The sequence below is a fragment of the Heptranchias perlo genome, unplaced genomic scaffold, assembly GCF_035084215.1.
Source record: "Heptranchias perlo isolate sHepPer1 unplaced genomic scaffold, sHepPer1.hap1 HAP1_SCAFFOLD_63, whole genome shotgun sequence".
In the NCBI taxonomy this organism is placed as follows: Eukaryota; Metazoa; Chordata; class Chondrichthyes; order Hexanchiformes; family Hexanchidae; genus Heptranchias; species Heptranchias perlo.
Genome location: NW_027139655.1, coordinates 3,332,005 through 3,354,121, shown reverse-complemented (window position 1 = coordinate 3,354,121; position 22,117 = coordinate 3,332,005). Strand labels below are relative to the sequence as shown.

At 44.1% G+C, this 22,117-nt stretch overlaps 4 non-coding genes across 4 annotated transcripts; 3 read left to right on the top strand and 1 right to left on the bottom strand.

Moving 5' to 3' along the window:
* The first annotated feature begins 9,680 nt into the window (after nucleotides 1-9,680).
* Nucleotides 9,681-9,754, top strand: trnan-guu (transfer RNA asparagine (anticodon GUU)). The gene has a single exon. It is a non-coding gene; the product is annotated as a tRNA-Asn (tRNA).
* A 442-nt stretch (nucleotides 9,755-10,196) lies between these two features.
* On the top strand, nucleotides 10,197-10,269 carry trnav-uac (transfer RNA valine (anticodon UAC)). The gene has a single exon. It is a non-coding gene; the product is annotated as a tRNA-Val (tRNA).
* A 2,412-nt stretch (nucleotides 10,270-12,681) lies between these two features.
* trnal-cag (transfer RNA leucine (anticodon CAG)) lies at nucleotides 12,682-12,764 on the bottom strand. The gene has a single exon. It is a non-coding gene; the product is annotated as a tRNA-Leu (tRNA).
* Nucleotides 12,765-20,233: 7,469 nt separating this feature from the next.
* On the top strand, nucleotides 20,234-20,305 carry trnag-ucc (transfer RNA glycine (anticodon UCC)). Its single transcript has one exon. It is a non-coding gene; the product is annotated as a tRNA-Gly (tRNA).
* Nucleotides 20,306-22,117: the final 1,812 nt, after the last annotated feature.

Sequence of the window (22,117 nt, the reverse complement as noted above, 5' to 3'; positions counted from 1 at the left end):
TCATTAAGCTTTTTTTTCCACCTTTGCTGAAGACCAAAATGAAGAATTTTTGCTTCCTGCAGAATATAAAAATATTTGCTGCCCCTTGACCTCTCTGTGCCGTAGCACGCAGTGAAGCTTAAGAAGTACATGGACCATGGGCTCGCTGAAAACTGACGCCACTTTTGTTTCTGGACAATTGACCCAAATCAAAAGGTGAGTGGAGAATGCAAGAATCGATTCTGCTATCTCTCACATGCTCAGCGAGCACTCGACTTGAATCGTAGAAAGATTACAGAATGGAAGGAGGCCATTCGGCCCATCGAGACCACACCAGCTCTATGCAAGAGCAATCCAGCTAGTCCCACTCCACCGCCCCATCGTTTTTCCTGATGTCATCTTTGGTGCTTTTGCCAATCACCTTAAATCTATGTCCTCTGTTCCTTCACCCTTCTGCAAATGGGAACGATTTCTCTCTATACACTAAACCCTTCATGGTTTTGAAAATCTCTATCAAATCTCCAGCTTCTCCAGTCAATCCACGTAACTAAAGTCCCTCATTCCTGGAATCATTCTGGTAAATCTCTTCTGCACCCTCTTTAATGCCTTCATATCTTTCCTAAAGTACGGCGCCCAGAAGTGGACATAATACTCCAGTTGTGGCTGAACCAGTGTTTTCAAAAGGTTCTTCATGACTTCCATACTTTAGTACTCTATGCCTCTATTTATAAAGCCCAGGATCCCGTATGCTTTTTTTAACCGCTTTCTCAACCTGCCCTGCCACTTTCAATGATATATGCACAAATACCCCCAGATCTCTCTGTTCCTGTATCACTGTTAGAGTTGTGCCCGCTGGTTTATATTGCCTCTCCTCGTTCTTCCTACAGAAATGCATCAATTCGCATTTTTCTTCGTTAAATTTAATTTGCCATGTGTCTGCCCATGCAACCAGTCTGTATATATTCTCCTGAAGTCGATCACTATCCTCCTCACTGTTCATTACCCTTCCAAGTTTTGTGTCATCTGCAAATTTGGAAATTGTGCCATGTACACCCAAGTTCAAGTCATTAATATATGTCAAGGAAAGCAGTGGTCACAGCACCGGGCCCTGGGGAACACCACTATCCACCTCCCTCCAGTCCGAAAAACAACCGTTCACCACCACTCTGTTTCCTGTCCCTTCGCCGATTCTGTATCCATGTTGCTACTGCCCCCTTTATTCAATGCCCTTCACAGTAGTTGATTCGCACTCGCCTCCAAGCGGTTCCACGATCAGCAGAGAAATCTTGCCTTGGGTTGGCCCCCTCCCTGACGACAATCAATACTTTGCTCCAATCGGCGGTATCGAGCATCAGCAAGTGAGCAACAGCAGAACGGGAAGCCACAGTGAGCGGGAATGATGCTGAGAAGAGCCCGAGACTGCGGAAGGTAGACGAGATCTCAGGAAAGGAACAGCGGCCCCGAGCTTGAGGGAGCAGCGAGAGCCCTGCCTGACTGATCGAAGACATTTTCGCCTGAAAGCAGTTTGCCATGTTGTTGCTCAAAGGCACTCCCTGCTGGTGAGCAGAGGCAAATGCTCGAACAAAACAGACGTGTTCTGACAGACACAGAAAGCTTTAAGGTTTGACAAAGGAAAAGTGGTCTCCTGTGCCTCAGCGCCAACATGTTAAGCTGTAGGCTGCCTGTAAAGTTAAGAGAATGGCCTTGAGCTACTTACTCCAAAAGCACGTTTATTACTTCGAACCAGCATACTTTGATCTGTTATTTGTACTTATAGTTCTCCGCTCTACAAGCTGAGCGATCGAATGGAAGCAGCTGATGTCTCTCTCTTTGGTGATTGTTCACCGTGCACCTTTTGACACTTCCGGACTCGTGGAATCGCGTGGTTATGACCGAGACTGACTCGGTAACTGCTCATTCTCCAGCGCTGTGGGAGTGTGAGTTACTGCATGCTTTTTGAAAACTGGCCCAGTGGAGCAATGGATAACGTGTGGAGGCTCGATTCCGGTTTGATTCGAAAGTTTCTGCGAATTTTTTTTTATTACAAAACATACATTACTGCATAAAATTTAAGAATACACAGAGTTAAAACTAAATTTCACAATTTCGAAGCAATACAGTACAATACAGATCGTATCTCACGGTATGAACCGTCCAGTTAAAGGGGCCTCATGCTGTGATCTCACGGTGTGAACCGTCCAGTTAAAGGGGCCTCATCCAGTGATCTCATGCTGTGAACCGTCCAGTTAAAGGGGCCTCACCTTGTGATATCACGGTGCGATCCATCCAGTTAAAGGGGCCTCAAAGATTATCATTCGCTCCAGAGTCCGCTCCGTGGAGCAGGACGAGAAGTGCTCGCGCTTCTTCTTCCAGAAGCTGCTCAGGGAGACTTCTGTGATCAGCAGCCTGAAGAAGGAAGAGGGCTCGGTGACGTCTTCACAGACCAACATACTGAGTCCACCCCACCTTGTAATTTGCTAATTTACCTCATGCTCATGCTTTAATATTGCATTTGTTTGATAAAGATTAGAAATTTATTTGATAAACTTGAGTAATGAAGGACGAGAGACAGAAAGCGACAGAGAAACAACAACAGAGCAATAAACAGGTGGAGGGAGAAACAGACATAGAGAGATTGGAAGACAAAGGTAGACACTTAGATAGCTGGATGGATAGATAGAGATAGATAGATGGATAGATAGACAGATGGATAGACAGATGGATGGATAGATAGATGGATAGAGAGATATATACATAGAAAGAGAGCTCGATGGACAGATGAATAGAGAGATATATAGATGGAGAGATAGATCGATAGTGAGATAGATGAATAGATAGATAGAAAGATGGAGAGATAGATGGATAGAAAAATAGATAGATGGATAGATAGATAGATAGATAGATGGATAGATAGACAGATAGATAGATGGATAGATAGATACATACATACATTTAAAGCAGTGGAGAGTCAACGATACATCCGAATCGGTCGAAGGAGATTTATATTGATTTTTAATAAGGTGAAAATAACAATGGATATATTTGAAAGAGATAAAGAAACATAAAAAATAGTAGAAAGATCGCAGGCAGATTTATACATAGAGACAGAGTTAGAGATTGGCAGAAGTAGCGATGGAGAAGTGGAGTAGGTTGGAACATTGGGAGGGGGCGGGGAGTGGGTGCAGGAATAGTCCGTCTTTTTGTGATAGTTTAATTGAAATGTATTGAGTCAATTGAAGATCGATTACCAATGGGCAGCTACAAATTGCCCGATACAAACTCAAATACCCCTCGCCCCAATGAAGCTGTGCTGGTGAAGAAACAACTCTATTTGAAATCAGCACAGGTTACTTGAAAGGCATCTCGTGATGAGCTTCAGACTGAATGTACTGGGGATGTTGTACTGAATTAGGCCGACCATGGAAGGCCCTGCGGTGATATTACATACCACGTGTTTCTCTGCTCCAATATTGAGAAAAGACTCGAAATTAATTGAATATAACTGCAGTTCCTCAACGGGACTTTCTCCTGCAGCTTAATATCCTCTTAACAGATCCGCCGCCTGTCAAGGTCAACCTGCTTCTCCTTTTCGGACTTTGAAATTTCAGTTTATGGTTAGTTTTGGGCTACTGTATTAGTTTGAGGTACTGTATTTGTTTGAGGAACACTATTAGTTTGAGGTGCTGTATTAGTTTGAGGAACACTATTAGTTTGAGGTGCTGGATTAGTTTGAGGAACATTATTAGTTTGAGGTGCTGTATTTGTTTGAGGTACAGTATTAGTTTGAAGTGCTGTATTTGTTTGAGGAACACTATTCGTTTGAGGTGCTGGATGAGTTTGAGGTACACTATTAGTTTGAGGTGCTGGATTAGTTTGAGGAACATTATTAGTTTGAGGTGCTGTATTTGTTTGAGGTACACTATTAGTTTGAGGTGGGGTATTTGTTTGAGATACTTTATCAATTCGAGGTACAGTATTAGTTTGAGGTACTGTATTAGTTTGAGGTGCTGCATTTGTTTGAGATACTTTATTAATACGAGGTACAGTATTATTGTGAGGTACTGTATTAGTTTGAGGTGCTGTATTTGTTTGAGGTACTGTATTAATTCGAGATAGGATATTTGTTTGAGGTACTGTATTAGTTTGAGGTCCTGTATTTGTTTGAGGTACTGTATTAGTTTGAGGTGCTGCATTTGTTTGAGATACTTTATTAATACGAGGTACAGTATTATTGTGAGGTACTGTATTAGTTTGAGGTCCTGTATTTGTTTGAGGTACTGTATTAATTCGAGGTACAGTATTAGTTTGAGGTGCTGCGTTAGTTTGAAGTGCTGTTAGTTTAAGATGCTGTACTAATTTGAGGTAACATATTAGTTTGGGGTACTGTATTAGCTTGAGGTGCTGTATCAGTTTGAGGTGCTCTATTAGTTTGAGGTGCTGTATTAGTTTGAGGTCCTCTATTCGTATGAGGTTCTCTATTATTATGAGGTGCTCTATTAGTTTGAGGTACTATATTAGTTTGAGGTGTTGTAGTAGTTTGTGGTATTAGATTAGTTTCAGAATCTGTATCAATTTGAGGTGCTGTATTAGATTAAGGTGCTGTATTCGTTTGAGGTGCTGTATTAGTTAGAGGTACTTTATTAGTTTGAGATACTGTATTAGATTGAGATGCTGTATTAATTTGAGGTATTATATTGGTTTCAGGTTGTGTATCGGTTTGAGGTACTGTATTAGTTTAAGGTGTTGTATTTGTTTGATGTACTGTATTAGTTTGAGGTACTTCATTCATTTGAGATGATGTATTAACTTGAGGTATAATATTCGTTTCAGATTCTCTATCCGTTTGAGGTACTGTATTGGTTTGAGGTACTGTTTTAGTTTGAGAAGCTCTATCAGTTTGTGGTGTTATATTAGTTTGGGGTATCTGTATTGTCAGGAAAGAGTTAGTCTTTATATTGAAGTAATATTAACCTTTAGCTTTTGCCTCTTAAGTAAGGAAGTATAAATCTCTGTTGGGAGAATGAAACTACAATCATAAGACAGATTTGCTTCATTTTATATGCAAGCATATGTTTAATATGGAGACGAGTAGATTCTGAAGTCCAAAAACTCTTGGATCGTAGCTGATATCATAATACTCGTAAGTTTAATTATCCTTTTGATATAAACAATTCTCTGACAATTATAACAAGGCCTTTAAATCATTCAGAGCTGGTGTTTATATGTGTCAGACAGCATTGTGTGCTATTCGTCTTACCAGCTTCACAGGGAAGCAGGAGATTTGTGACATCTGTACGATTGCTACGTATCATTCCAAGCTGACGCAGCGGGAAAGGGCTGTACTGGTGAGAGATAAACACCATTCTGCTTTCTGGTCAATGGGCAAGGCCATATGTTCTAACCAACAAGTTCAAAAGTTAAGTTATAATTAATGCCGAAAGCAGAACACCTGGCTGTGCGGAAGGAGCCTGTTTGTACCACAAGGCTGCATCCAGTGGAGGAGTGCAGTTAGGTGATGAGGGAAGTGATACTCTGATAACATGGAAAATGCTGGAAACCCTCAGCAGGTCAGGCAGTATCTGTGGAGAGAGAAACAGAGTTAATGTTTCAGGTCAATGACCTTTCATCAGAACCACGTTGGGCAGTTGTGTTTGGTAATAGTATGAAACATAGGAATTGTTTCACTCATGTGAGGTGATTCGGGTACTTTTCTGTCTTTGGACGTTCAAGATCAAAAGGAAAATAAGGGCTCGTCCGGGATCTCTCACATATTTGGACAAACAACCCCGAAGCGAGAATCATAACCCTAGACCAACGTGCCCATTGGCAAAAGACAATGCACTCAAAAGCCAGCCATCGTAAAACCCGTTTTGGTGGATATCCTTGATAAGCAATTATGAGGACAGGTTGCATAGACGAGACTTGCATTCCCTTGAGTATAGAATAATAAGGGGTGATCTAATTGAGGTGTTTAAGATGATTAAAGGATTTGACAGGGCAGACAGAGACTATTTTCTCTGGTGGGGAAAATCCAGAACAAGGGGGCGTAACCTTAAAATTAGAGCTCGGCTGTTCAGGGGTGATGTCAGGAAGCACTTCTTCACACAAAGGGAGTGGAAATCTGGAACACTCACCCCCAAAAAGCTGTTGAGGCCGGGGGTCAATTGAACATTTCAAAACTGAGATTGATTGATTTTGGGGCTAATTTGGGAGTTTAATGGATTTGACATTTTTCCCTGTGACTTGTATAGTTTCGATCGATGAAATGTTCGTGAAGAGAGTCAGTGTAAAGAGACTCAGCAGTTCATGTTTTCCCGAGACACTTCCTTCAGACCTGAGACCGAAAAGTTTGTCCTTTCCGTAGTGTAGCGGTTATCATGTTTACCAGTTACATGCAGAAAGTCACCGATTTGACCTCGGAGGGAAACATTTTGTTGGGCCTTGCTCCCCATAAACCTCCAGGGTCGAGTTTGTTCATGCGTGAACGGGGCGACAAACCTTTTTAAATTTAACAGCGGCTGCACCGGATTCCTTGTATAATAAGCACTAAACATTTTTAAGCAGACTCCTAAAATAAAGTATATAAAACGGGAAGGGATAAAAGTTCATGACATGCAAAGCTCAAAGATTTATTGACGTTTTAATTGTCACTTGGCAAACAAGTTAACATTTCCTTCAGTGTGCAACAGAACGTATTAATAGCGATTAAAGAAAACATTAAATGTCTCACAGACTTGAATTATTTTTGTGCAATGAACTATTCCCAACCACAAGGGAACACTGCATCAAATGTTTATATATTTAAGGATATAATAAGTTTTGATACATATATAATCTATGCCATCAGTAGACCCCGTGGAGAAACGGCAGCGCGTCTGACTCCAGATTCTGAAGACTGCGTATTTAAATCATGTCGAAATCACTATTTATCTTACCATTCATATCAGCCTGGATAATTTCGGAATCACTGCTTTTTAATAATAAACGGAACTTTGGTCACTCGTTCATTGTTCATTGCTCCCTGTCATTGATAATTGAAATGAAATGTTAATCTGGCAAAACCGGAGAACAAAATATTAAACAAGCGAAACAAATACTGAGCAAAATTATTTGCAATGTTTTGGGGAAGTGCAGCTGAAAAGCAGAAGATCTGAATGGAATTATCAATGATTGAGCGGAATACATTGCTCGACTTGTTACTCGATTGCCTTCGACACCATGGAATTCAGGAGAACGTGTTTCATGGTTTGCACTGAACCCTTGGAGCGGAGCCAACAGCCGGCTCGCTGCAACAACAGACAAGGAAGTAACAGTTTCCTCAGGCTTGGCTCGCTCAGTCGGGAGAGGCATTCCCCTCGGGATCGTGGGTGCGAGTTGCATCTTTTACGCTGCACTCATGAGCGGACCCCAGCGCTCCATTTTCGCTGAAATGGAGAATTTCTCCGCCATCTTTTTCTTGATATCACAATTGCTGGCGTGCGAGGGAAAAGGGCCCTCCGCTTCACTGTGAGGGCAAGAGACAAGTCTGGAGGGGCCGCGTGGCGTCCAATGAATGTCAAAACTTTGAAAGAAGAGTTAGCGATTCAGGTACACAAACCTCGCTGGTGGGCAAGAGATTTTTTTTTTTGCCAGAGGTTCCAGCCTTGCCTTCATCTCTTGCCCTTTGCGAGGCACTTGTTCCGGTTTAAATTGACAAACTGGGTGAGTTGGTGATCGGGGGGACTGCAGGAGACTCAGCGGCCCCGGGTGAGACACAGAAAAATCCGCCCAAGCCCTGTCCCAATGTACGTATGTGGAAGTAAAGACGGGAGGGGACGGTGTGACGCTCCAGTCAAACCGCCTGTCGGGGAACGCCTTGATTTTAAAATTCTCATCCTTGCTTTCAAATCCCACCAGAACCTCGCTACCCCACCCTATCATGTGGCTACAAGAGCAGGTCAGAGGCTGGGTATGCTGCGGCGAGTGACTCACCTCCTGACTCCCCAAAGCCTTTCCACCATTTACAAGGCACAAGTCAGGAGTGTGATGGAATACTCTCCACTTGCCTGGATGAGTGCAGCTCCAACAACACTCAAGAAGCTCGACACAATCCAGGACAAAGCAGCCCGCTTGATTGGCACCCCATCCACCACCCTAAACATTCACTCCCTTCACCACTGGCACAATGTGGTTGCAGTGTGCACCATCCACAGGATGCACTGCAGCTGCAGCAACTCGCCAAGGCTTCTTCGACAGCACCTCCCAAATCCGCGACCTCTACCACCTAGAAGGACAAGGGCAGCAGGCACGTGGGAACAACACCACCTCCACGTTCCCCTCCAAGTCACACACCACCCAGACTTGGAAATATATTGCCGTTCCTTCATCGTCGCTGGGTCAAAATCCTGGAACTCCCTTCCTAACAGCACTGTGGGAGAACCGTCACCACACGGACTGCAGCGTTTCAAGAAGGCGGCTCACCACCACCTTCTCAAGGGGCAATTAGGGATGGGCAATAAATGCCGGCCTCGCCAGCGACGCCCACATCCCATGAACGAATAAAAAAAATCTCTGTGCTCCTCCAATTCTTGCCTCTTGCGCATCCCCGATTTTAATCGCTCCACCATTTGCGGCTGTGTCTTCAGCTGCCTAGGCCCTCAGCTCTGGAATTCCATCCTTAAACCTCTCCGCCTCTCTCCCCTTTAACACATACCTTAAAACCTAACTCTTCGACTAAGCTTTTGGTCACCTGTCCCAATATCTCCTTATGTGGCTTAGTGTCAAGTTTTGTTCAAAAACTCTTCCTGTGAAGCACTTTGTGAGGTTTTACTGCATTAAAGGCGCTATATAAATGCAGGTTGTGTCCTCTGGTTATCGACCCTCCTGCCAATGGAAATAGCTTCTCCCCATCCATTCTATCAAAATCCCCTCATAATTTTGAACACCTCTATTAAATCTCCCCTTAACCTTTTTTTTTGCTCGAAGGAGAACAATCCCAGCTTCTCCAGTCTCTCCACATAACCCATCCCTGGACACGATGGAAGGCGGAGGGCTGCAACCAGGTTTGCAAATTATTGCCAATCGGGAGCTGGACAAATCGAAAGGAACCGAAATGACAAAGAGCTTTGTGTATCTGTAGATACGCTTTGGGAAACGGAATTGGAGACGAATAAAGGACTGACCAGACAGGCGGCCAAGACGCATCTGAGTCGGCATGTCCCCCTGGAACAGTTACTCTGATGTTGTGGGTGAAATTAAGAGGTCGGAGCCATTTAAAGCGCTCCCAGTTACTGCAGATCAGGCATCAAAACCTGATAACAGCGTCAGGACGCTCAGAATACTTTTTCTTCATTCGTTCATGGGTTGTGGGCGTCACTGGCGAGGCCGGCATTTATTGCCCATCCCTGATTGCCCTTGAGAAGGTGGTGGTGAGCCGCCTTCTCGAATCGCTGGAGTCCGTGTGGTGAAGGTTCTCCCACAGTCCGACTCAATAACAGACAAAGCACCGGTGGGCGCGCCGGTTGCAGGAGAGCTGGTTGGCGGTGATATCGATGCTGTGAGCGAGACCAGACCGTTTCCATGTTTCCATAAACAATGTCCCATCCTTTATTTCTGGAAAAGTAAGACTGATAGTGGACAATTGCATTTCTGTGCCTGCAACATGTAACTTTGGCTCGGTGACACGCTGCTTTAGTGTATCTTGCAAGAGAAAGCACCGGGCGGTTTCTGTGGCGCAATCGGTTAGCGCGTTCGGCTGTTAACCGAAAGGTTGGTGGTTCGAGCCCACCCAGGGACGAAAATTGCGCTTTTTTTCTTCCCACTTTCGGATTCATTGCCTCATTCTGATCGACCTGAAGCCGGTGCCAGGTTTTAATTCCTGATCAGCAGTCACTGGGAGCACTTGAAATGGCTCCGATCTCTTCATCTCATTTCATATTTTCTAATGTGTGATTTGGCTGCAAGAAAACACTCTGTGAACAATGTGATCTGAGCATGCCTGATTCGCCATAATTTACACTGCGGTCGGATATCAGGCACATGCAAAAAAACATAGTGAAATGTTTGTGTGGGCGCGATGCTCTGGGATTCCCTGCCTGACCATCGCCACCGATCCTTCTCTGCAGCCTTCCGAAATACAGCGCAGTAAATGTATCCCTGTGAAATGAGCTCCTGGACAGTAATACGGAAATTAGTTTGGCTGACGGGTTATATCCCTAACACGGAGTTTGCAGCATCAGGTTTCCGTAGTGTAGTGGTTATCACGTTCGCCTTACACGCGAAAAGTCCCCGGTTCGAAACCAGGCGGAAACATTTTAAAACCTTGTTCCCATTAAAAATTAGTAAATATTGAACGATTCACATTGCTGAATAATATGAACAAAGTCCATATCTCCCATCCCTGTTAATGCAGTCCGCTGAGAGCAGGCGATGAAAGCCAGCGTGATATTGGGGGTGAAGGCTGCTTCCAATACTGTCTCATTCCCGGTGGGATCTGGCGGAGATTTGATAAGCCCCATCGATTCAACCAAGGTGGGAGAAATGAAACGGTGTTTGAGAAACATTCATATAAATGATAACATCCAGGATCCTGTCTTCAGAGCGCGTGGTGCAAAGGTCTGACTCCAGATCAAAAGGCTGCGTGTTCACATCACATCGGGGTCAGTGTTTCTTTCACCGCTCACATGAGACTGGATCATTCCCGAATGAAGGTTTTAATTGCTTTTTCACAAAAAAACCCAGAAGTTTGGTCTGAACCCTGACTCAGTACCGACCCAGTGGCAGGGAGGGGAGCGCCTGATACTCTCATTTATTTCATGCAACAAACTGACCCGAACACTGGTATTGATTCAAAATTGACCTGCAGATGGACACACATAGAAAAAAGACAACCACAGAAACAGACAGCAACGACTTGCATATATTACATATATATATAGCGCATTTAACGTGGTCAGACGATTTAAGCTCGGTGAACTTGCTTCAGCTTTCTGAAATGTACTTGTACATCCTTCAGAGGTCACGGGAAATATATGTTTTTCCCTTTCGAAAAAAGACGCGAAAAGCAGAGACATGTTTTGTTTTCAAAACGGCTGGAGAAATGGCGGACGACCATAAATTAGGATTCGCCATTGAAACATTTAAAGGCGACTACCTAAAAATCACTTAGTGCAAATTTCAAATCACGGTTACTATTTATTTAGGTCTGAAATAAATAACAATAAACATGTCAGTCAGCGCCCGCGGTGAGACGGTGATGAACTTGTTTGTTGTGAAGTTCACCGCTGGGCTAAAGTTGACGCCGTTCAAAAGACGTGAACCCACTCAATGTAAAGGATGAGCTCATAACTAACAGGTCCCGTCATCGTCAAACATCTCCTTTCTTGTTCAATGGAGTGAGCAGAGGCGTGTACATCATCAGACACCAGCAACTTTAAGAAATGGAACAGATAAAGGCTCAGATGCAAGTTCCAAATCTTTTCAATGCAAAGTTATTTCACTTTACTTAAAGTGCCGTGAGGCTGAAACGGGTCCCAGATGATTTGCGTTCACTCGTGACTTGTTTTCCAGTGTTGGTCCGTCAGGTTTGCAATTCAATTTGTGTTGGATATTGAAGATATTTCAGGATGATAGCACAACATACCATGTGTAAAGCAACCATCTTGATAACTTCAATCATCACACACTCTACATCGACGCTGCAGAGGCCCCAGCACCCCTTTCAATTTTGTTTTTTTTAACTCACAGTTTTCAAAAGGGAATTGGATAAACGCTTGAATGGAAACATTTTCAGGGCTATGGGGAAACAGCAGGCGAGTGGGACTAACTGGACAGCTCTTTCAGAGAGCTGGCACAGGCACGATGGGCCGAATGGCATTCGAATGGCGCTGTCCTATTCCATGATTCCATTAATAGATCAATTTCCGCCTTTCACTGAGCCTCTCTAAATGGTGCACAGTAATCGTGTCCCTGTGAAATGAACTCCTGAACAGTAATACGGAAATTACCGTGGCTGAGCGGTTTGAAACTCTGGTTAGGCACCTAACAGGAAATTTCCCCTCTCAGTTTGATGAGATTATCAATTATCTCCCCCCCTTTCGATCTTAAATGTCTTTATATTTTTTTGATCTCTTCTTCCACTGTCATGCACTCAATGCTAGTCTCCCTGGTAAATACTGAAGCAAAGTGATTATTTAATATTTCTGCCATTTCGCTGTCATTGCCTGTGAGTTTGTCGTGTGTATCCCTTAGTGACCCTATTCCTATCCTAAACTTTATTTGGCTGTTGATGTGTCCAGAATACTTTGCGTTTTTTGATATTCCTTTTTGCCTTTCTAATAGTTCTTTAGACTTCTTTCCCAGTCTTTTCACATTCCCCCTCTCCTTTATTGTCCAGTGTGGGCCTTTTTCTTTCGTTTCAATTTTGCCCTTATTTCTTTATTCATCCCTGGTGTGTCATTTCTGGCTAGTTTGTTCTTACTTTTTAGTGGGATATATTTCTCCTGGACTCTATTGATCACCGTTTTAAATGTTTCCCACTGCTGTTCTATTTCTTTGTCCAGGTCATTAATATGTCAACCATTTCACCGTTCGAAACTTCTCAAGTCACATATCCATGACAAAGCCAGTTGCTTTTGTGGGAGGAGCAAATCGACTCTGGCAGTAAAATCAGCTGCAGCCCAATCCACAAATAAAATATTTCCACGTAACAGTAAAGATAACAAATGTCAGAAGTGGGATTCGAACCCACGCCTCCAGAAGAGACTGCGACCTGAACGCAGCGCCTTAGACCGCTCGGCCATCCTGACGACCGATTTCATGTTTCATTCTGCATCATTTCTGCACTGTTGGCCAGTGAAAGCATCACAAAAGTTTAAAATGGCACTCGCCGAACGTGGGGCTCGAACCCACGATTAAGAGCTTCCTGCTCTGTCCGACTGAGCGAGCCGGGCCTGAGTGTTGTTCACCGCCTGATCTGTCATTACAGCAAGCAGGAGAAAGACTCCATTTCGAATTATTGCAATCAATTCTGAGGGATCGGATGAACTGTCACTTCGAAAGTCACGGATTAATCAAGGGCAGTCAACATGGATTTGTCAAGGGGAGGTCGTGTCTGACGAGCCTGATTGAATTTTTCGAGGAGTTGACAAGCAGGATCAATGAGGGGAGCGCAATTGATGTAGTCTCCGTGGACTTTAGCAAGCCTTTTGAAAAGTTCCCACATGGCAGATTGGATCCAAAATTGGCTCAGTGGCAGGAAGTTAATGGTCGACGGGTGTTTTTGCGGCTGGAAGGCTGTTTCCAGTGAGGTGCAGCAGGGCTCTGTACTTGGTCCTTTGATATTTGTGGTATACATTAACAATTTGGACTTAAACGTCGGAGGCAAGATAAAGACATTTGCAGGTGACACAAAAATAGGCCGTGTCGTTGATAGCGAGGTGGAAAGCTGTAGACTGTGGGGGTTCAGGCAATTTTCTGATAACAAAGCACTCAATCTATCTCTGAACGAATTTTGAACGAATACGTGTGTTTGACCCGGCACAGGCACGATGGGCCGAATGATCTCCTCTTGTGGACGAACATAATACGATGATACCAAGTGTTGTCAGATGGAATAGGAACACATTCCAAATAAGAGCAGAGAGAGGAAACTAGACTAACAGCATAACAGCACGTTGAGATATTGTATTTGGGAAGGATAAGGAGGGATGGTTTTTCATGGTGGTAGTCACATTGGGTATCAATTGTGACTTTGATAAGGACCATTTCATGCTGCGACAGTCTCTGGTACTGTGTGTGAGTGTGGGATTCATTCTGTATCTGTCAGTCTCTGGTACTGTGTGTGAGTGTGGGATTCATTCTGTATCTGTCAGTCTCTGGTACTGTGTGTGAGTGTGGGATTCATTCTGTATCTGTCAGTCTCTGGTACTGTGTGTGAGTGTGGGATTCATTCTGTATCTGTCAGTCTCTGGTACTGCGTGTGATTGTGGGATTCATTCTGTATCTGTCAGTCTCTGGTGCTGTGTGTGAGTGGGGGATTCATTCTGTATCTGTCAGTCTCTGGTACTGTTTGTGAGTGTGGGATTCATTCTGTATCTGTCAGTCTCTGGTACTGTGTGTGATTGTGAGATTCGTTCTGTACCTGTCACTCTCTGATACTGTGTGTGAGTTTGGAATTTATTCTGTATCTTGTCAGCAGTGTGTGTGAGAGTTTGTGATTCATTCTTTATATTCAGTCTCTCATACTGTGTGTTAGTGTGGGATTCTTTCGGTATCTGTCAGTCTCTGGTACTCCATGAGAGTGTGGGACTCATTCTGTATATACAGTCTCCAGTACTGTATGTGGGAGTTGAATTCATCCTATTTGCAGTTACTCATACTGCATGTTAGTGTGGGATTCATACTGTACCTGTCAGTCTCTGGTACTTGATAAGAGTGTGGGATTTACTCTGTGTCTGTCAGTCTCTAGTACTGTATATGAGTTTGGGATTCCTTCTGCATCTGTGAGAGTTGGATTCATTCTGTGTCTGTGTGTCTCTGCTACTGTCTCTGAATGTGAGATTCATTCTGTATCTCTACGTAATTATTCTCTCAGATTATATTATAGCGTTCAATATTATAGCTTTAATATCTCAATGTTTAAATAGTAAATATGGACGTACTTTCGGATTTGATGCTCGAGGTTTTAATCAGATTATTTGTGTGCTTTTTGGAGTACTATTAAATCTGTATCTCTGTGAGTACTGTTGTGGATGATAATATATCTTTCAAACTGATAAGGTGACATTTTAGAATTGGTATGTATTGTTTAGATCAGTCTGTAGAAATGGAATTGATACCGTATCTTTCAGTCGAATATTGTACGAGATTTTTGGACTTGTATGTAATGTGTATCTCTGTCTGCACTACGAGAATTGATACTCTATCTTTAAATCTCATTCTACGAGTGCATTCTGAACAGGTATCTAATTTGTTTCTCAGGTTTACTATCTTTCAATATTTCTCACTCTGATACTCTACCTGAGTTTTGGACTTGTATGCAATTTGTATCATATGATACACTTTTCGAATGGATATTGCATGGATTAAAGTCATGTGTGTGAGAGTTCTGGGCTAGTATTCAAATTGAATCTCGGGGTACATTATTGGGATTCATTCTGTACCTTTGAATCGGGTACCATGTGTGATTTCCATCTGGTATTTAATTCGTAGCTAATTTTGCTCTGTTGTGAGATTGACACAGTGCCTTTCACTCTGAGCGTGTGATTTTGGACTGGGATTTTTGTATCTACCTGTCAGCGGGACTGAGTTAGGGGGAAATGGAACAGTGTCTGCCTCACCCACTCTGCTTGACTGTTGGATTGAAAATGTATCTCTGGAAATTGTGATCAGTGTGGGACTGACTACTCCTGCTGTCTGAGACTGTGGAACTGATGACCTGTCTGTGTCTCTGTGCTCTGTGAGTGATAATATACCTACTGTGTGTGAGAAGGAGCTGGCTGCACTGTTCCTTCTGCCTCGGGTGGAGGAAGCATCACATTTATTCTGGATCGTTCAAGGGTTTGCCTGTAGAAAGAAAATTATCTCTTGTTGCTCAGGAACATGTGAGGTAGAAAATGCAGACGTGATCGGTTTAATATCTCTGTTAATGATCATTTTGAATATCCACAAATGAAATCCAGTGATACAAACAGTGTCAGTGTCTGACTCCACTGCAGTACTGCAGCACTCAGCTTCTGCACACCAGGTGTGTTGGGCTGTTTTACAACAATTTAATGACATCCAGACACGGCCCAACCCCTGCACTGATCCATGAATGGGACTACCCGATGGGGCAGGGACCTTTGTACTGGTCAGGTTTCTAATCCCCTCTCCCATGGGACTAACCGTTCAACCGAAACCAAACAGCCGCTGTTTCAATTGTGTCCTTCACACTTATCACCTGATGCCTGCAATAGATGCTCTTTGTATAACTCCCCACATCCTTACTGTCCGGCTCTGTTTCCACTCTTCACTATCCAATCACAGTAAATAGGGTGAGGCTGGAACTAAACCAGGGCCATTCATTACTGGTTTGGGGAGAGAAAGCAGCAATGATTTTAATAGCAGGTCCTTCCCATTCTCTCTCCCTTCCCCTGGACACACCCTGTCCACACACAGCCCGAGAATGACCTCTCCCTTCCCCCCTCTCACTCCATGTTCAGGGACCTGTTCCTGATCCACTCCGCCTCTTATAAACAGCCCCCGGACTCCCCCTGAACTTGCCCCGGACTCAATGCCGATCTCTGAGCCCATCTGCGGACACGGTCCCGAAGCGATGATCTGCTGTAACGAGGCTGCTCTTTGCTCCCTTCCCCCTGGGGCCGTGATCTCTCCATTCCCGGCTGTTTTAAACCATCTTCTTCCGCTCACTGAGGGAATGGCGCCCACAATTCCCAATCCAAAAATCGATGGAAACTTTCCCCAATTGGAATTAATCCCGAGTCTGAGCAAAGGAAGTGGGTCTGGGGGAAAGGTCAGAGGGAATGGGGTCCACATGCAGTGCAGGAACAGGCACCAGAATGGAAAACAGATGGGATTCCACCAGTGCCTAACTCTGGAATCCAGACTGACTTTACAATCTCCAACTATTAAACTCGAGGTTTCCATCCCTGCTGTTTCTCTCGGGGTCTTTTGATGGTAAAGAGCCTTTCAGAGATAAAGTGAGCAGCTGTGAAATCAGCCAATGGATTCTCTTCATTAATGGCCCCTATAATGTGTGACTGAGAGAGGATTTCTCAAACCAATCCTGGAGAAACATGGGAGGAAAGTGGGAGTCGGTGTATTTGCTGGGACCGTGTAGGGTTAATATCAGGCAGCAACAGTCGCAGATTAATTTAACCGGAGTGAAACTGTAGCTCACTGAGAGTAATATCGAACAGCCCTGAGCTGTAAAACTGCAGATAGTACAACAGGCATTAGAGGGTTAAATGTGACCCATTGTTTCTGTCCCTCTCTGTACTGTCCCTGAGTGTGGGATTAATAGTGTTTCTGACCCTTGTACAATATCAGTGAGAGATGAGATTGCATCTTCTGTCTCTCCAACGAGATCTTTCTGGATAAAACCGCACTTTCCCGGTCAGTCTGGAACTAATACTGTTAACGTCTGTCTGTCACTGTGTCTCACCGCTCTCTCTGTCTCTATCACCATGTCTGCCTCCCTCTCTCTCTCTGGTGCTGTATATGAAGGTGGATACTGCTATTGAGCGTGATTTGGACACAGATAGGAAGTGTAAGACTGATACTGTCTCTCTCTCTCTCTCTCTCTATTGCTGGACATGAAAGTGGGATACTGTCTGATATAAAATAGAGAGAATGAGATGTCCGGGCCGGGCCTCACTGGAACTGGGGATGTGTTTGGCTCCAGTCCCAGTTCATGGTCATAATCTTTTCACAGATTCAAGGCGAGAGTCTCTGTGAGACGGTGACACTGGCGGAGAAACTCCGCGTCATAACTCAAACCCCAACACATGAGATTCTCCAAATAAACTGGAATAAGGTGTTTGTAAAACGCTGAACCCGTCTGGGAGGGGATGTGTGGGGAGATAGAACAGGGAAACAGACTGAAATGGAAGAGCCGAGTTGACTTGTTATTGAATTGACTGTATTTAGGCAGGAATATTAACGATTTTTCATTGTAACGGGGCTTATTTGAAAGCTTCGGGTTTTGGGAATCCTTGAATATGAAGCCCGGGTCTGTCAGGGTTTGTGCGGAGCGCTGAGGTTCGGTTCTATTATCGATAAACGGTTTGAAACTGTCAGATGGAGAGAACTGGAGGTTGAGCTGGAAGATCAGAGGCCGCTCTCCGCTCTGTCTCTCTGACTGTCTCCTCCCCTCCCGATTTCTCTGTTTAATCCCCCATATGGAACCAAAGCGGGTCGGTGGACTCTAAACACGGTTTACTCGTTAACAGGACGAAAGGCGAGTAATGTTCCTGATCTCCTGGGCACCAGGCAATTCACTGTTATTTGTTTCTGCACAGAGTTACATTTCAGTGATTCCCCAGTGAGTTTGATGCGTTATGTAAATAATCCAACAAAATAGAACAGAAACGGAGCGAAGTGCTGAATTCCACAGATGCAAAAAGGTTATTCGAGCAGTTCTGGTGATTTTTTATGAGCCCAGCATGGCAAGTAGTTTAAATAAATACAAGAAATCTGGTGATGTTTGGGCTGGGGTCTATAAGTCACCGTTTAAAGTACCAGACTGTGTTCACTGCCCCGACTCCAGTCCCATTAATACCTCATCTCGTCCACAACGAGACAAAAGCAGCTCAAAGCCACACTGGTATCATGATATCAGCGTCACCCTTCAGACAGTAACCAGCCCTTTCACAGATACAGAGGGTGGCTCTGAAAAGAGCCTTTACATCGAGTTACATTGAAACTACAGCACAGAAACAGGCCATTCGGCCCAACCAGTCTATGCTGGCGTTTATGCTGCTCATGAGCCTCCTCCTTCCTTACTTCATCTAACCCTATCGGCATATCCTTCTATTCCTTTCTCCCTCATGTGCTGATCTATCTTCCCCTTAAATGCCCCGATGTTATTTGCCTCAGCTGCTCCACGTATTTGCAAGTTCCACATTCTAACCACTCTCTGGGTACAAGTTTAACATAACTTCTTTGCTTTTCAACTCTATCCCTCTAGAAATGAATCCTAGTGTTTGATTTGTCTTTTTATGATCTGATTAACCTGGGTCGCTACTTTTAGTATTTTGTGTATTTGTACCACTCGATCCCTTTGCTCCTCTATCCCGTTTAGACTCTTATTATCCAAGCAGTGTGTGACCTCCTGATTCTTCATTCTGCAAGTTTATTAATTCCCTCTTGCATTTTGATGCATTCTTCCTTTGTATTAACTAAATCCCCCAATTTGGTGTCGTCCACAAATTTTGGAATTGTACTTCCGATTCCCGAATCCAAATCGTTAATGTAAATTGTGAAGAACAGTGGTCCCAGCAACTGGAACTCCACTTCCCACCTTTTGCCAGTGTGAGTAGCGACCCTTAACCTCTATTCTCGGCTTTCAGTTTTGCAGCCAACTTATTATCCATTCTGCCACCTGACCCTGACTCCACGGGCTCTGAACTTAGCCATGAGTCTGCAATGTGGTACATTATAGAAGGCCTTCGGAAAATCCAAATATATCACATCTACTGCATTAAACTTGTCTACACTTTCTGTTCCTTCTTCAAAGATTTCAATAAGGTTGGTCCTGTCCTTTGGGTTATCAGATTAAGCCTTGGCCGGTTTACTTGCTCTTGGAGCTCACAATGCTGGTTTTCTTCGGCAGCAGCACGGCCTGGATATCAGACAACACCCGAATCGATGGTCACCCGTCCCAGCAGCTTGTTGAGCTCCTCGTCGTTGCGGATGGCCAGCTGCAGGTGTCTGGGGATGATGCGGGTCTTCTTGTTTGTCCCGGGCCGGGTTGCCGGGCAGCTCGAGGATTTCAGCCGTCAGATACTCGATGCACAGCAGCCAGATAGACCGGGGCTCCGGCACCCACACGCTCAGCATAGTTCCCCTTTCGCAGGAGCCTGTGAACACGGGTAACAGGGAACTGCAGTCCGGCCCGGGATGAGCGAGACTTGGCCTTGGACAGAGCTTTACCGCCGGTTTTTCCTCTTCCAGACATTTCCACAATCTCACAAACACTTTCACAAAGAATGAAGAAATCCTCCCGCACTCGCCCTTCTTATACCTTCTGGAGGAGTACAGTGGGGGCACTTGTGATGGGTCTCTCTCAGAGTGTTTACACTGGCCGCTCACCCTCACTGATATTCTATCTTTGAACTGCTGTAATATTGTCCTTTAGTAATATTGCTGCTCCTCCTCCTTTCCCTATTTCCCTGTCCTTTCTAAAGATCTGATAGACTTGAATATTAAGCTGCCATTCCTGTCCAGTTGGTAGTCAGGTCTCTGTAATGATTTAATGGAATTATTTAACTTTCCTCAATGGCTGATGTGAGCTGTGGTAAAATGTATTTCCAGCTGGTCAAGTATTGCAGGTATCGACTGTCTCTTCAGTCCGATATCAGGTGAAGAATTACTGGCTGGTGTGGAATTTCCATTGATTGGGGGTTGGTGAAATCTACTGGGCGGAAACAGGAACTGCAACAGAGCGAGAAAGGATCCGTCAGAAACCAGTGAAAATGAAGAACAAAATCCAACAGCCTGCAGTGTCTGTTCAGGATCTGATGTTTGGGAACTATTTTATTGTTGATTATTTTCAGCGATGGTGGTATAGTGGTGAGCATAGCTGCCTTCCAAGCAGTTGACCCGGGTTCGATTCCCGGCTATCGCAATTAAGTGTGCTTATTATTTTATTTCCATCAGAAACTCTTAAGTTGACATATCGAATCCCTTTATCATTTTAAATATCTGGATCAGATCATCCCTCAACCTTCTGAACTCAAGGGAATGCAAACCAAATTTATGCAACCGGTCCTCATAAATGAACCCTTCAAGCCCCAGTATCATTCTGGTGGATCTGCACTGTCCCCCCTCCAAGGCCAATATATCCTTGGTGAGGATCAGTACTCCAGATGGGCTCTGACCAAGGCTCTGTCGAACTGAAGCATCACTTCCTTCCCTTTGTATTCCAGCCCTGGAGATAAAGGTCATTAGTCTGTGATTGCTTTTTGTATCTGTGCACTAGCCTTTAGTGTTTTTTTGTACATGGACACCCAAATCACTTTGCTCCTCCAACATTCCCAGTCTCTCACTTTAAGAAAATACTCCAATGTTTCCTTTTTATATCCAAATTGAATTATCTCACACTTCCCCACATTGAACTCCACCTGCCACAGTTTGTCCATTCACTTAAACTGTCACTTTGGAACTTCCTGCTCCAATCTACACCACTGACTGTGCCTCATAACTTAGTGTCATCTAGAAACTTGGACCTATAACTCTCTATTACTTCATCCAAGTTATTGATAAACATGGTGAAAAGCTGAGGCCCCATGCCTGATCCCTGGGGACACAACTTGTCATATCCCCCCAATCAAAGAACATTCCCTTTATCCCTACTCTTTTCTCCGGCCTACCAACCATTTCTAACCCGAATCACAAGGTCCCTTTCTTTTTATTTATTCTATTAATCTCTTGTGCTGAAACTTATCAAATGCCTTCTGTCAGTCCATATGGACAAAATCATAGACACTCCCCTGTCCACCTTGTTAGTGACCTCATAAAATTTAAATAGATTGGTCAGACATGACCTGCCCTTCACAAAGCCAATTTGACTCTCTTTGACCAACTCATTTTTTCTCTCATGATAGATTTCAGTAAGTTCCCCACAATCAACGTTAAAATGACAGGTCTGTAATTTTCTGGTTTCTCCCTCCCTCCTTTCTGAAATAACGGAGTGACATTTTCAACATTCATATCCAAAGGCACAATTCCTGAGTCTGGAGAGCTTTGGGAAATTATGACTAATGCATCTGCAATTTCCCGAGCTGTTTCCTTAAATACTCTGGGTGGAAACCATCAGGTCATGGAGATTTCATTCTTTGTTTGCAGTTATTTATTTATCTGACTGTGTATAACAGGACTGAGTGTCCCAGCACTGACAGTGTGTATAACAGGACTGAGTGTCCCAGCATTGACTGTGTGTATAACAGGACTGAGTGTCGCAGCATTGACTGTGTGTAAAATAGGACTGAGTGTCCCAGCATTGACTGTGCATATAACAGGACTGAGTGTCCCAGCATTGACTGTGTGTATAACAGGACTGAGTGTCGCAGCATTGACAGTGTGTATAACAGGACTGAGTGTCCCAGCATTGACTGTGTGTATAACAGGACTGAGTGTCGCAGCATTGACTGTGTGTATAACAGGACTGAGTGTCCCAGCATTGACTGTGTGTAAAATAGGACTGAGTGTCCAAGCACTGACTGTGTGCATAACGGGACTGAATGTCCCAGCACTGACTGTGTGTATAACAGGACTGAGTGTCCCAGCACTGACTGTGTATGTAACGGGACTGAATGTCCCAGCACTGACAGTGTGTATAACAGGACTGAGTGTCCCAGCATTGACTGTGTGTATAACAGGACTGAGTGTCGCAGCATTGACTGTGTGTATAACAGGACTGAGTGTCCCAGCATTGACT